Genomic DNA, 14,616 nt, shown 5'->3' with positions numbered 1-14,616 from the left:
ATTTTTTTCCAAATCTTATATTTTTTTGCTCAATTAATTATCTTTCGAAATTGTCATCTTAAAGTTTAGTTTGATAACGTCATCATGCCAAAAAATTAGAACATGTGTCCCGTAATTTCACCTATGCTACACTGTATATAGATATGCAGTATATACTGTACATATTGTATATGGCATATAGGCACAACTCAGCACTATAAGCATATAATAGGATGGCATACATCAACATTTTCCGATCGTATGTTAACGTACGTGCATGTTTAAAAAAAATTAATTTCAGTAAAATGATAAAAATGATCACCTATAATTCGTCAAAGTGACGAATTAAATTCTAGTTGTAATATTATTATTGTTGTGTGTTTTATCATTGACAGTCCTGTACTGTAGCTATAAGAAAATATTGTAATGGTTTCTACACAATGTTATCATTTGTGGAACTACTGTAAATATGGAAAGCACATTTTGGAAAGTTAAAGCAGGGATGGTTAAAGCGTCCCTTTAATAGGGATATCCCCTGAATGGGGGTGTCCTACAGGAGGGGCTCTGTTCAATCCAAAGAGATTTTATTTAGTGCAATTTATCATCATTAAATATTAACATTTATATTTAATATCATTATAATATTCTAAAGTACCATATTTCTACCAAATGATGAATTGTTAAAATTGTAAATCTGTTTTAACCGTTCGCAAAATGGAAATTAAAACTAAGATAGTAAAAACCTACCTATTAATAATTTATAACGGTTTTGTCATTAACATTTCTAGTTGAATCTAGTGCTACTACTGTATCTACAGTACAACACAGCTAATATAATATCCAGATTTATAAAGAAATGGAAATATTGATATTATACATAATATTCTTTCAAAAGATTAATACACAGTGGCGTAACACAGTGGGCAAAGGCCCTTGTTTTAGCACTCCTGTGTAGTTGCATTGGGCTGCTTTATTGCCCCTGGGTTTAGCCAGTGAGTGCTTTGTACTGTAATATGCAGTCTCTAAAAAAATGATACTAAATTTGTACAATATTTCATTGCCATTTGGAGCTGTTTACATAGAATCTAAATTTACATTCATAAATTCACCGTTGTATACTTATCTAAATATCAAATATCTGGGTTTTATAATTAATAATAAATTACGTAGAAATCTGACGTTAATTCTTACAGATATCAAAAACAAATTTGAAATTTGATTAGTGTTTGTTCAGCATTGAATAATTGTAGTATTGAGATAAAATAAAGTTCAATGACCTTATACCGCTACTAAATTTGCCTAAAGAAGGAAATTAATTTGTAAAGGATAAATTGATATTAGCAGACAAACAAAATAATAATAAATAACAATGTCTGTATTTGGTAAAATTTAGAATGCCATTCAACAGTTCTACCAGTCTGTTCCCATTAACCCTTCCCTTTCTCAGGGAGAAATTAGAATATGTTTTAACAGTAACACTACACTTTTAGGTCCCAAAGGTGTCTCTTTATTAGAGGTTCTACTGTACATTTTTTTCAATTACTCGGGTATAATCTCACTTAGGGTCTAATTTCACAAAAAGGCATAACTCCGGGTATAGTCCCAGTATTGACTTTTGGTCTGGATGTAGGCCTCTTTATAGCCAGTTCAGATGAGATTTTACAAGAAATGCTTACCATGATCATTTTTTTCCTAAATCAGGGTTTCCCCGGGTATAGTCCCACCATCAAAGTTAGCCCAAATTTGTATTCTAGGGGGATGGCATTATACCAGAGGATATACGGTACTCAACAGTGGCTTAACATCAAATTTGGTATGGAAATTTTTCACCATTTACCAAAGAATTTACAGTAGTTAATATTTTAAGCAGCTTCTTCTTTTTCCCTACAGTAGCAAATTCATTGGTACACTAATTATACACTTCATTAAATCTTTGAAATGTAATGTAAGCAATGCACGTCTGCCTAGTTAAGCCTGCAAAGGTTAAGTTTATAGTCGACCTAACATGTGACATGGACGTAATCTATAATTATTCAATAGGAAAATAATATAAAAAGGGTTTTAACAGTTTTTAAACGGTTGCTAATGTATATTTTGTTCCATAATTGAACAAAAAATTGCATAACAGAGGAAAATAATATGAAAAAATGCTAATATAGCTTTTAATAGTCTATGATATATTTCAGTCACGATATATTCTCATAAAATTTAATATAATAATGCAAAGTAATTTTCATGATTAAAGAAATAACAAGACGTGCTTTGAATGTTTATATTAAGAAGATTACTTGCAATAATTCATAAGTTAATGGTATATAATGTATTTTATCGACTACAGTATTTCATAACAATTTTCGCGACTTTTTATCATTAAGACATTTATTTTTAATAGTCCAAAAAATTGTTTGCGTTTTGCAATATAGAAACATTAAAGGCATTATATTTTTTTAGATAACCCCACTCAATGTATTGTAATCATTTTAATTACTGTGAAGGTGTTACTGTTTAAGTGTAATGAAGGATACTAAACCAAAGATAGAGGGCAGTATACTGACAATCCTGCTACAGTTTCAAGTATCAATACATTTTTCTATTTTTCTAAACCGTACCTGACATTAAGTGTGTTCACATAAGATTATTATATATATTATTAGGACAGTATTTGTGAATATAAATATACATTCAACAAATGTGTGATCTACATGAACAATACACACTATGCACGACAGAATCAGTCTATTGAAAATATTATTCACAAATACTTATAATAATATTCAATAAATCTAAAGGCCACAACCAGGTAAAATCTAATAATGAATTTTATTCATGAATACATTTTTTCAAGTACATAATAAAAATGCAAACATTACATTCATGAATAAATCATTTTCAGATAAACTGTATCAAGGTACATTCACACCTGTTCCATTTCCGAGAGTGGAATATGCGATCTTTGATCGTCTGCGACATCGTCTTCTGTAACGCGACAGGTATGAAATTATCATTCACAGAAAATACTTTTAAGAAACACTTGATTTGTGCAAAATGACAAAGTAAAATGAAGATTAAAAATAGTATACAAATAATGTATGTCTACTGTACAATTTGAATAAAGAGAATATTTGTTGAAAGATTGACTGTACTATGCAACGAGGTGGCAGCAAACAAGTCTATGAAGTAATTTTTTATTTAATTCATCAACTAAAATCCACCACTACATCTGAAGCTAGGCCATGACAAAAAGTGGTGCTCAGATTTTTCACACAGGGCAGAGTAAAACCCCGAAACCATGAAATACCGGAATGGTGTCCGGTGGGATTTAATTTTTTACCAACCCCGAAACCTTGAAATACCAAAATGGTGTCCGGCGGGGGTTTAGTTTTTTACCAATCCCATTTCAATGTAAATGTTTTTTATATGTTTACAAATGACAATAAATTTACTTGATTGACTGTAATTTAAACAGCGCACTCTTTGGGTTAGTTCTCTGTAAACATATCTTTTTTTCTGAGCATTGCCCAAAATTCTTCAACAGAACTTTCCCCATTGGATGTAACGAAATAACCATGATTCAAAATCAACCACTAAAATGGCAAGGAGGTGCGTTATGTATGTAACATTATCCCAACCGTTTATCCTTTCAAATGCTGAAGAGAAAATCTAGAAATATAATAGTAAAATAAGGCTAGTAAATTCTGTGGGATCTAATGGACATCAGCAAAGATTTAGGATGAGAAACTAGACTGAGATATGCCATGGGAAATAATTATCTACTTGAACTAAATCTAAAGCTCTGTCTACACTGTCAAACTTTATGTGACAACAAAATGTAATGTGCCCATATATGAACATGATGATATCATATCACTACCATATTTGGGCACATCACACTTTTTTTGTCAAACAAGTTTGATAGTGTAGACAGAGCTTAATGGACATCAGCAAAAATGCCTACTTGAACTGAATCTAACCCTTTTTAAGCCTCACACAACACATGCAATAATGTCTACATTCATTCACTGATACATTGGAGAATGACATACTTTAAAAATCAAAATTCACAGCTGTTGGAAGTTTTTTTTTTTTCTAAATCAATAGTTTAAGTTATCTGCATACCTTATTAGAACATTTAAAGAAATAGAAAATAATTTCATAAAACATCTTTTATGAATAAGAAGTTTGATTGTTTAAATATTTACAACACAAAACAAAAGGTTTTACATTCTCTTTGTCTATGTAATAATTGTATTATCCGCGGCATTCACAGGAGGTAATTAACACAGACCCAGTATAGACCCATGACAGCCACAGCACACCAGGATATAAATAGTGTATACTCCTAGTCTACTTTTCGTGCACATGTGCTTTTTTTGTACATAAGACCAAGGGCTTAACATCCGATCAAATGAGCAAGACAGAGAGAGAAAGATCAAAATGTTTTTCTTATGACCTCAAACAAAATCCTCAAACCTAATTTACAGTGTTTCAATTTTCAGGGGCTAAATATGACAAAGCAAGTTTTGTTTAATTTCGCAATGCTATTGTACTGTAGTTTATCATAGATAACAAGGCCATTATTTTGTTGTAAAATTTAGGACTTTGAAAAGCTAATGTTGTACTATGTCTGTAATATATCTTAATTTCTTCAGACACAATTAACAAAATTTGGAATGAAAAGTGAACATCAGAATATATAGTTACTAATATAATCATTGTTAATGTTATAACCATAGATTACCGCTCCCTTAAAATTACATGCAAGAATATCCTAATCAACCCTAAAACTAACGCAAATGCAGTCTCAGCAAGATCTCAGCATGGTGTTGTAGGCAACCGAGGTGTGTTGTCCCTAAGACATCGGTATTCAAAGTATGGCGTACTAGCAGCTAGGATTTCTGCAATGAAAAACTAGAGTTCATGACCTAACATGGCTTAATGTGTCATTCTATCTATGATGTTGTAATCTGATTGGGTAATAAATTACATTTTGCTTAATTACCTCTCATAACATACACAACATACAAGGATAATAAATGTTCAATATCGTCTGCATTCAAATATGATGGTATCATAATAATAATCATATCGTTAATGTAGCTCTCATAGTCATAAGTTGAAAATAGTGATTGTATAATTTTATATCAGGCATAAAGGCCAATATTAAATGCCAGTAAAAATGCTGTCTGGTCTCAAATGCTTATCATAACTCTAAATGCTTTCTGCAATTGTATTACATTCTAATTTGCGTTCCAACACTGTCTATTTCTTGTAATATTAATGTTCATTAGTAAAAGACAAACTATATGATGTGATGTATCGTCTTCTAATAAATAAACTTAGTAGCACTGTAGTTTAGCAAGTTCTTATCTAAATCCAATCTTGTGTATGTGAGAACGCGGGTTTAAAAATTACAGGGATACATTCATGAAATATTATAGTGGATGCCAGATAGCATTTTAGGTGTAATTTAAGCTTCCAAGACCAATGTTTAAAGTTTGAATCTTATAAATGGTTTGCAAGTTTGAAACTTAAACTTATCTGTAATATGCAATGGCCCACCATTAGCAGGGCACGATTTTTTAATTTTTTTATTTGTATGCAAAATTGTTGGAAAGATAGGTGAACTACTTTCTAAATAAAACTTAATCTAACCTTCTAAATAATCTCTCTCTCTATAAAGTAAAAAGACGTTGCTCATGGGATTCGAACCCCATACATCAACATGCAAAGTTCATAGTCTAATTCATTCGACTACACAGATGGCTCGAAAAAGGAAAGCATGTGCATTAGCGAAATGTAGATCAATTCTTATGTCACACCTTATGGATATGACTATTATTAGATTAAATAAATATTCATGTTTATTTTTTGACGTTTCATGAGAGGTCCTTAACTAATGTACGAAAAGAAATATCGCTAGTAGGCCTACAATCACAACAAGATTATTCACATGTTCTGTCTATATTAATAAAAGTTACATAATAGTGGCTAATTTTAAGAAAACAATACACAATATGAAATAATTTACTGCTATAATAGTACTTATATATAGATATAATTATTGTTTTAACTTACGGCAGTAACAAATTACTACTACTACTACACTCTTGTATATGAACATTGAATACAAGACTATATTACCCATATCTGGGCATAATTATTATGATACATATAATGCATTTGGGATTTGTATTAATCTATATTACCAAAACATTATCACATTGCTGCCATGTCAAAACTGTGTAGTACATTTTGTTGAATGACATTGAACAGGTCATGCATAGAGTGTCTTTTTTTACTTTATATAAAAACAAGTATTGTATGATGAATGTACATGAATGTAAATATTATGTGTGTATTGTTTGTGTTTTTCTGCCAAGAAAACAATTATCATTGTACTATGTATGAATGACATAAAATAAATCAAATCTGAATCTGAAGTATTTCTAATATAAATTAGAAACAAGACTGCTGGTTAAAAATACAAAATAAAATGACTGTTTTAGCTGCAGTGCTTCAAATTTGGATGGTTTATTTATTTGGAAAAATTCAAATAATTTGTAATGATAGAACCTCCATTAAGAAGGCACCTTCGGGACCCCACAAAGTACCTCCTAATAGTGATGTCAATAGCGGTTGATCGTAATATAGAAAATATTGCTCATCGTTTGAAGTGTGCCCTCGGTGTATTCTCCTCAACAGCAACTACATAATGGTCTCTTAAATGTTTCTAAAAACTTGAGAATCAAAGTGAATTCATGATTTAAAAGGGACATTTTTTGGTTAAAATATTGCTCAAGTTTGGTAAAATCCTTACTTTATTTGATAATATTAATATTATTTCATATAAATAAAATATCATCGTAAGTGCTTACAACCTAATAACTTTAACAGATACTACTGAACAATCTAAACATTTGAAGACTGTAAATCATTAACCGATATTGCTTAAGATTGCTCTAGCCTGTTTTATGTTTAAACTTTCACCATTATAAAAATTAATATCTCATAAAATTATATACAACATGTACTCTTCTTGTTAAATACAGTAACATAATCTAAAGTTTACTTTAGCAGATAATATAATAATAGTTTTTAGTACTGTTTAAAATGTAAAATTTGTATTATTTCTTTTTTTATTCTTCATTCCATTCCAAATTTGTTATATTGTATTAATAATTATTCACACTATTTCTATGTTCTTTTCTAATTAAACTTGACAAAATTGTTCAGCGCAGTAATTATTATGTGTCAAAACATCTGTTTTTAACTGAAAAACCTGAGAAGATATTAGAAGAGAATTGACTCCACATTCCAAACACCTGAATTCTCTATGTCCTGCTCTTCAAAATATTTTATGTTGGAAAATAATGAACACATTTCTATAAATGAGAATGCTACAATTAGAAACTTGGATGTAAATACTGTAAGTCAAGACGGTTCTATTGAAAATGTTATCAAAAAAGTTGCGGTACACCATGGGTTTTCAAAAGGAAAAAAGTTGTTAGGAACACCTCAATGTTCCGGTTATTGAGAATGTTAGGGGAGAAGGAGATTCAAAATAACATGACCAAACAAGTTTCTACTGTTGTTATAATCAAACTTCAAGCTTCTAATGTCAATAATCTTTTTATAAAATACAGCATTTCAGATTGGATCAATTATTCCATTTAAGAGAGAAAAAATACATGTTTTTCACTTCCCTAGTATTTTTGACTTTAGCAAATTGATGACAAACAATGAAAATGTCAATACATGTGCAAAAGTTGTATTAGTATCATCAGTCAACAGACTTAAGCTTTCTAAAATAATTATATTTTTCTAAGTAATAAAATGCAACCTGTGCATTTCTTATGTCTACTCTTCTTTTCGTTTTAAGCATTAAGAAACACCAATAAATATATCTTGTTCTTAACAGTGACAGTTCTAAACTTTGAAAATGGAAATGTTGACAAATTGTAAAATAACAATAAAACAGGAATTTCAGCAACAATTCCATTTTAGCAGGTTTTTCAAGATCCATTTGCAAAAGCAATGTTTGTTCTTTTTTGGCAATTTTAAAACAAAACTTTAAAAATCACATAAATCTATACATTTTCAGATTTTACATTTAATTTAACTGTCACTATTAAGTCGCTAAGTTACAAAATGTCGAAAACTAGATCCATTTGGAAATGTAATGCTATCACTAAACATTCAAATTATTTATTGTTGAGAGCTAAATGTACATAGGTAGTTAATAATATTAGGAAGTTTTTGATATTGGACCAAACGACTAGGACCTACTGTATGTACTGATGATGTCACCGGTCGTCAACTGGACAGAAACTACTGCAACAAAACTGTGTCAAAGAATACTAGTGGGAAAGCATGTGCCAACAATTCTGCATGTGTACAATGAATCAATATGACCTAACTTGGTCCTGCAAAAGTCTTTATAGGCTTGTTGGCAGTCTTCCCTTCTCTCTCTTTCATTAAGATTATACTACCCTAATGACAATACCTTCTACAACTAGTTTTGTAAGTTTATAATGCCACCCAAGCATCAGCACCAATGTTTTTTTTCTTATCAACTCTCTGAAAATCAGAAACTCTCACAAAACCAGACTTTTCTCGAGATCCAAAAGGTCCAAAATTCATTTTTACCATTAAACACACATTCGGAATACCAGACTTTCTGGAAAACCAGACATATTAGGCCAGCCCAGAGGTGTTGGGAGAGTTAACTGTATATAATAAACATTTTTTACTTACCGGCTGACAATGATAATACATTAAAGAAACTTTGACAGTACAGCAACTCAACAAAAAGGTTAAAAAATTGTTGGGAGAAAAAAAAAGAAGCAGTTTCCCACAGGTTTGATACTTGTTATCGCTTTAGAAAGTCGTCAAAACTAAAATGTCATCAAAATCAGTAACCTTTGAGACAAGATTAAATACTCATTATTTAATACTATGGAGCCAGTTGAAGGATTACTGGAAAGACTCGGTGTGATAAAGAAAACATCTTAAGTTGCATCTAATGTACTTTCACATGCATTAAAAAAATAAGACTGGATACTTTGAACAATTTATTGTCAATTTCATTTTAAAATTTTGTTTAGCAATATTGCTAATCAAACTGAAATTAAGTGTAGTTACATAGTTTTGTAATTTATATTTTTTGCTACACAGTTTATTGTGTAGCAGAAGGTAGTTTGTATAGCTTTTTGCTAAATTATTTTCTGACTAAAGACTACTAAAATTCATTCGGAAAACATACATTTTGAAAACAAGTTTTAAAACAAGATTAATGGAGAAGTGTGTTTAGCAGCAGTAGCAGCAGTAGCAACAATACATACATTGCAGTAATTATTGTTTTAGATATACTAAATTTGTTGAAAGTTTTGAGTTGGAATTTATACTTGAAATACATTCGTAACTGACATTTTCTGATAACCAGTTTTTCCTACAGTAGACATTTTAATTAACTGAATTTCATTATATTTTTCCTACAGTATATCACAAATTTCAACAAAATTATTTTGAATACTGTACTGGAAAATAAAAAACTAGTCTGCATGCATTTACGTCATTTGATATGATTTGATGATGACTAATTGGCTATTAACGTTATTGTCTTTCTTTATAAACATAAATCTTTCATTCTCATTTGGTCTTTGTGAACAAAGACTAAGACATTTGTTCCATACTTTATCCCCATGGAGTTCATTGTCTAATATGCAAATAATAATAACAAATTGAAAATACCAAATTATTTTTCCCTGAAGGCTATATTATCATTCTTACTGTAAAATATTAATAAGAAATATAAAATAAATTTTTCACAATTATTCTAAAACATTTTTAAACCAACAACTTAAAATATCTTTTTATCTTGAGATTTGTCATTATTCTAAACTCTTTTTATCTATTATTTTTATTAATCTAATGAAGATAAATCTACAACTAGTTTCTTTAATTCCTGATCCATCTTTGGCAAAATGTAGTAAGTGATGCAAAATGCTTTCAACAATGCTTGGAAACATGATAGATGGTGAACCACTAACCTAGAAGTAGAAGTATGCAAACTTTTAGAAGACTACCATCAGACAACGCAATATTGGATGAGCTTTAAACTGGTTTGTTAGCTTAGCAAATATGTGATAAAAAATTGTATAAGATGATCCCCATAAAATGTTCGCAGCCCCAGGCTAGATAAACGTCTTCAGTTACATACACTCATTAAACTTGTCGTACGGTAAATTTAAGCTCAGGCAGTAGCAGACTTAACAGCAGGGTATGTTGGGGTATAAAAGAAGGGAGAGACAAAACAGCTGACCAAACTATTCCTGCAACATTCTCTTGGTTCTCGTATCTAAAGTGTTGTCATTGTTGCTTCCCTTTACAATATATTACAATTTAAAATTATAAATTGTTTTGCTTAATAGAAAAAAATATTATTACTATTATTATTTGCATCATTTTTAATGGATATTGATTTTTTTTCTCACTAAACCTGAAATATCCAATACAAGGATTTTATGTTTAAAATGAAAATATTCAATAAAATATTTCTTTTCATAAATAGAATAAATTACATATAAATTATTATCAAAATATTTAGAATACAAAAAGATAAATTTACATTTAAATGTAAATCAAGTCTTAATTTTGGATACCAAAGAATATAGATATAAAGTTACTTATTATAAATAAAATATATTTGGTGAAACAGAATATTTCTGATGAAAAATAGATAAAATAACATAAACATAAAACATTCATCATATTGAAATGAAATTGTAATGAAAAAAAAACAAGAACAAAAATGCCGATTTTTCGAACATATTTCCCAAATGAAAAGTTTCCATTACAAGAAAAAAAGATAAAATATAAACTTCATGACACTTGAAACTGGCTATTAATATTATTATTTTCAGAATAATACAGTACTACATTGAGATCATTGTAGCATCTAATGACTTTATAATGAAAGAAAAAAAAGCTAATAACTAATAAAAAATGGTTCAAAGAAGAATAAATTCTAGAATAACAAATGGAGAAACTAATCAAAATGATAATAAGAAAGTTTTGTAAAGAAAAAAACTCTATTTCATCTCGTTTGAACTTGAAGCCGGTTGAGCTTGTTGTAGAAATAACACACTTTAAAGCGAGTTGTGACGCTAGATGGTAATCCAATATAAAAACACTTGAAAAACATGAATTTTGAAAAAATTCTCAATCTCAATATCTTGTACTTTTATAATTTGTTGCAAAGGCAAGTATACAGTGACCTTATCTGAAATCTTGCTTATGGAAATATTGATATAAAATATCACATTTTATTAAACACTTGACATTTGTATAAACCATTAGCACTTCGGTATAGATTATACTATGAATAGAGATGAGTTCATTTCTTCAGGTTTGGCTTTCAACTCTCTCATTTTTCAGAAAATAAACATACAGATTTTTGTCATATTCATTCTGACTGATATTCATTCCATAAAATAAATCATTTTCTTTTCATAAGCATCTAAATACACGCCTGAACAGCTTCCTTTATGTCAGAGATTCCTTCTTATGCCATAGCGTAAGCTACTAACAGTAATAAGAGTTATTGTGTATGCGGACAGAACAGCTAACATTTAAAGGATGAGTCAATCAAACCATTTAGCCTACAAGAACTCAAAATGGCACAATTCTTGATCTAAGACTTAACATGAATACGATTCCTTCCCAACAGACCATGTCATCAACTCAACTCCATCTTCTATTTCATGGTTAGTTTCAACTGCGAACTATTGTAGCACCATTGTTTTTTAGTAGCCATCACTACAGCATACTCAACAACACATACAAGGATTTACAATATTGAAGAGAAAAATACCCTTTTTTAAAGGTGAACACATTTCCTTTCCTAGTATCTGTCTAGCTGAAGATGTTACGAATTAAAGGCGACATTTTGTTTGAACTCAGTAACGTAATATTCAACAGTGACAGATGTACTTAAATCCAGGTAAAATATTTATACCTAGTGTGATTGATGGAGTCGATGTTGGCCCGAATACTAGGCGGCAGAAAAAATAGTACTCAATATTGTCGCCATTGATTAGATTCAACAAGATTTTCTTCACCGAGAATTTTAGATTTTTTATAACATTCGGAAACAAGCCTTAAATGCCATCTTTTTTGGACTTTTAAATTAATGGTTATGATACTTTTGTTGTTTGACAAGTAAAAGCTTCTAAAGTTGCAACCATTATAGGAGGTTTCTCTAAAAATCATGCCGAAATATACAAGCTCTTAAAATGAATGGAAACCATACACATTTATGTGTGTCTACAATTGCAAAAAAGAAATTAGAAATTGTGTCACTTGTATGTAAATCTTCATCCATACCCTACAGTACTCATGACGTAAATTAGTAGTACAGAAATAGAGCTGTAGCTGGAGTAGTGGAGTGGTAGCTTGGTGGTTACTTCCAATCCCAGTCAATCCTGACATACAGTAGTGCCATGGTTGTAACTCATGACTGTTCCTACCTGAAGTTTATAAGCACGAAATAGTTTAATAAAAACCAAATGGTATAAGTACATGATGCTGCTGTTAATTTGCTTAGGATGTTCCAGCAAAATTGTAACTGACTTTTTAGTATCCTTTTACAAGATTCAGAAATAGCATCGCACAAATTATAATATTACTATCACTGTCAACAGAAAGTAGTAAACAGTATCAAAATGTTTAACATGTATCATCTGATTCTCAAGAATGCTTTCGGCTATAGAGCACCTCCTGTGTTAACGCTACCTGTTTATGTATGGTCTATTTACATATTTGTGCACGTACCTTTTGAAGAGTTATTGTAGTTGGGTGTTACCAAGTACTCAATGGGGTATTATGATTTTGTAAAGGTCAGGATCAGTTTTGTTTACCAATATATTTAAAATTGATTTGATCTACCTCTATGACATGATTTGCTAATTCTAATGTTCTAATGTAATAATTCACGTACTCTTTTGTAGAGTTATTGTAGTTGTGGTTGGGTGTTACCAAGTACTCAATGGGGTATTATGATTTTGTAAAGGTCAGGATCAAATCAGTTTTGTTTACCAATATATTTAAAATTGATTTGATCTACCTCTATGACATGATTTGCTAATTGTAATGTTCTAGATTTAAGGGTCTAAAGAACAACAAAAGAAATTCTATAGCACAATTGTAAAGGCTAGGTAATTTGTTTAGCAAAACCTTTAATGAATTCACTTGTATCCTGCTTCTAGTAAAAGATGGTAGTACTAAGTACATTAGAAGAAAATCTGTTGAATTACTCTATTATTCATCAGCATACACATCTATCCCAATTGTCGATCAGATCCTTGTCGGATCTGCGGTTTTTGGAAATAATAGCTGTTTCGAATTAAACATAACATAACATAACATGTTTCGTACTAGAAGTACAATGTGTTACTGCATACTCATCACTCTTCCAAGTTGTGATAGTGAGTGTACATGTCCACACTAAGCGAAAATGTGTTTGCCAGGAATCTATCCACATTCAAAATGTCCATTTTATTATTAAATTAATTAATTTTATTATATTATTATATTAACTGTTGTTCATAATACAGTTCATTATACTGTAGTACTAGTACTGTTAATATAATTGATGTGTTTTCAATTTATCAACATTCAATCAATCAGTCGAAAGAGAGTGCTCAAATTACACCCCTTCTTTATTCAACAATAGTCTTGATAACCAATTTAAAGAACCGTTTTAATAAATTTAATTACAATTTGGAAAAGAATACGGATGTATCGAATTACAACATCTATTACTGGTACAATGCAGTACATCCCAGGGGTTAGTATCATAGGTACTAAATGCATTTCATAAACTGGTGTTTGAATTTAATCAGACACAAATTGGATAAGCTAATCAATTATAATGGTAATTAATTTGATCTTTGTAGGCTAATCAAGTATAATATAAAAAATCCTACCTTTGGATGAGTACACAGTTCAGAAAAAAACCATCAAGCAGTATTCTCCCGCTTATAGAGACAAATACAACACAGAAAATGTCCAACTCAGCTTGACTCCGCTGAATATCTGATAAGATCTTTAAACATAGACCTCTTTATTTCAACTAGCCTGTAATATCAGTACACAGACTTCCTTTAATTCTGCTTGGTTGTTGCCACTGAATGTAAATACTGTACAGCTAGCCTAGCCTGACTTTTCCCGTTGATATTTTATTCATTCACGGCGTTACACACGGCAAAACAGTGCTGACATTCCTAAAATACAGAATAAATAGATTGTAAATGAACTTGCAGTCTCTACACGGTCATTCAAGCACAAAACGTGGTATGCAAGAATCTCTGTAGTATAGTAAGCATCAGTGATTTCACTTGTATAGTGGAATTAACCATTCAGTAGTTTAGGTAGACTTGACCAGGTTTGTCATATAGCAGCATTACAATTGGGAGTTGAAGGATAATTTATACTGTTGGAATAGAAGGCGTTTTCATCAACAACACAGCTGATGTGTGAAATGAACTACATAATACATATTAGACATAAACTAAATATAGCACACATCTGTACATCCATGACCCACTTTTTAATGTACTTGTCAAGTGCTATAAATTA

At 30.4% G+C, this 14,616-nt stretch overlaps 2 protein-coding genes across 2 annotated transcripts in view; one reads left to right on the top strand and one right to left on the bottom strand.

The window, feature by feature from the left end:
- LOC144839116 (serine/threonine-protein kinase 33-like) overlaps positions 1 to 14,616 on the top strand; it is a 241,960-nt gene that overhangs the window by 92,605 nt on the left and 134,739 nt on the right. The window lies entirely within an intron of this gene.
- The window catches only part of LOC144838865 (CUGBP Elav-like family member 2), a 111,071-nt gene that overhangs the window by 78,196 nt on the left and 18,259 nt on the right, over positions 1 to 14,616 (bottom strand). Inside the window, exon 2 of the mRNA XM_078694401.1 lies at positions 13,965 to 14,261. The gene's annotated coding sequence lies outside the window, so the exon portion shown is untranslated. The remainder of the gene's footprint in view (positions 1 to 13,964; positions 14,262 to 14,616) is intronic.

This window comes from Antedon bifida, chromosome 1, assembly GCF_963402885.1.
Source record: "Antedon bifida chromosome 1, ecAntBifi1.1, whole genome shotgun sequence".
Classification (NCBI taxonomy): domain Eukaryota; kingdom Metazoa; phylum Echinodermata; class Crinoidea; order Comatulida; family Antedonidae; genus Antedon; species Antedon bifida.
This window is presented reverse-complemented; position numbering and strand designations above follow the sequence as displayed.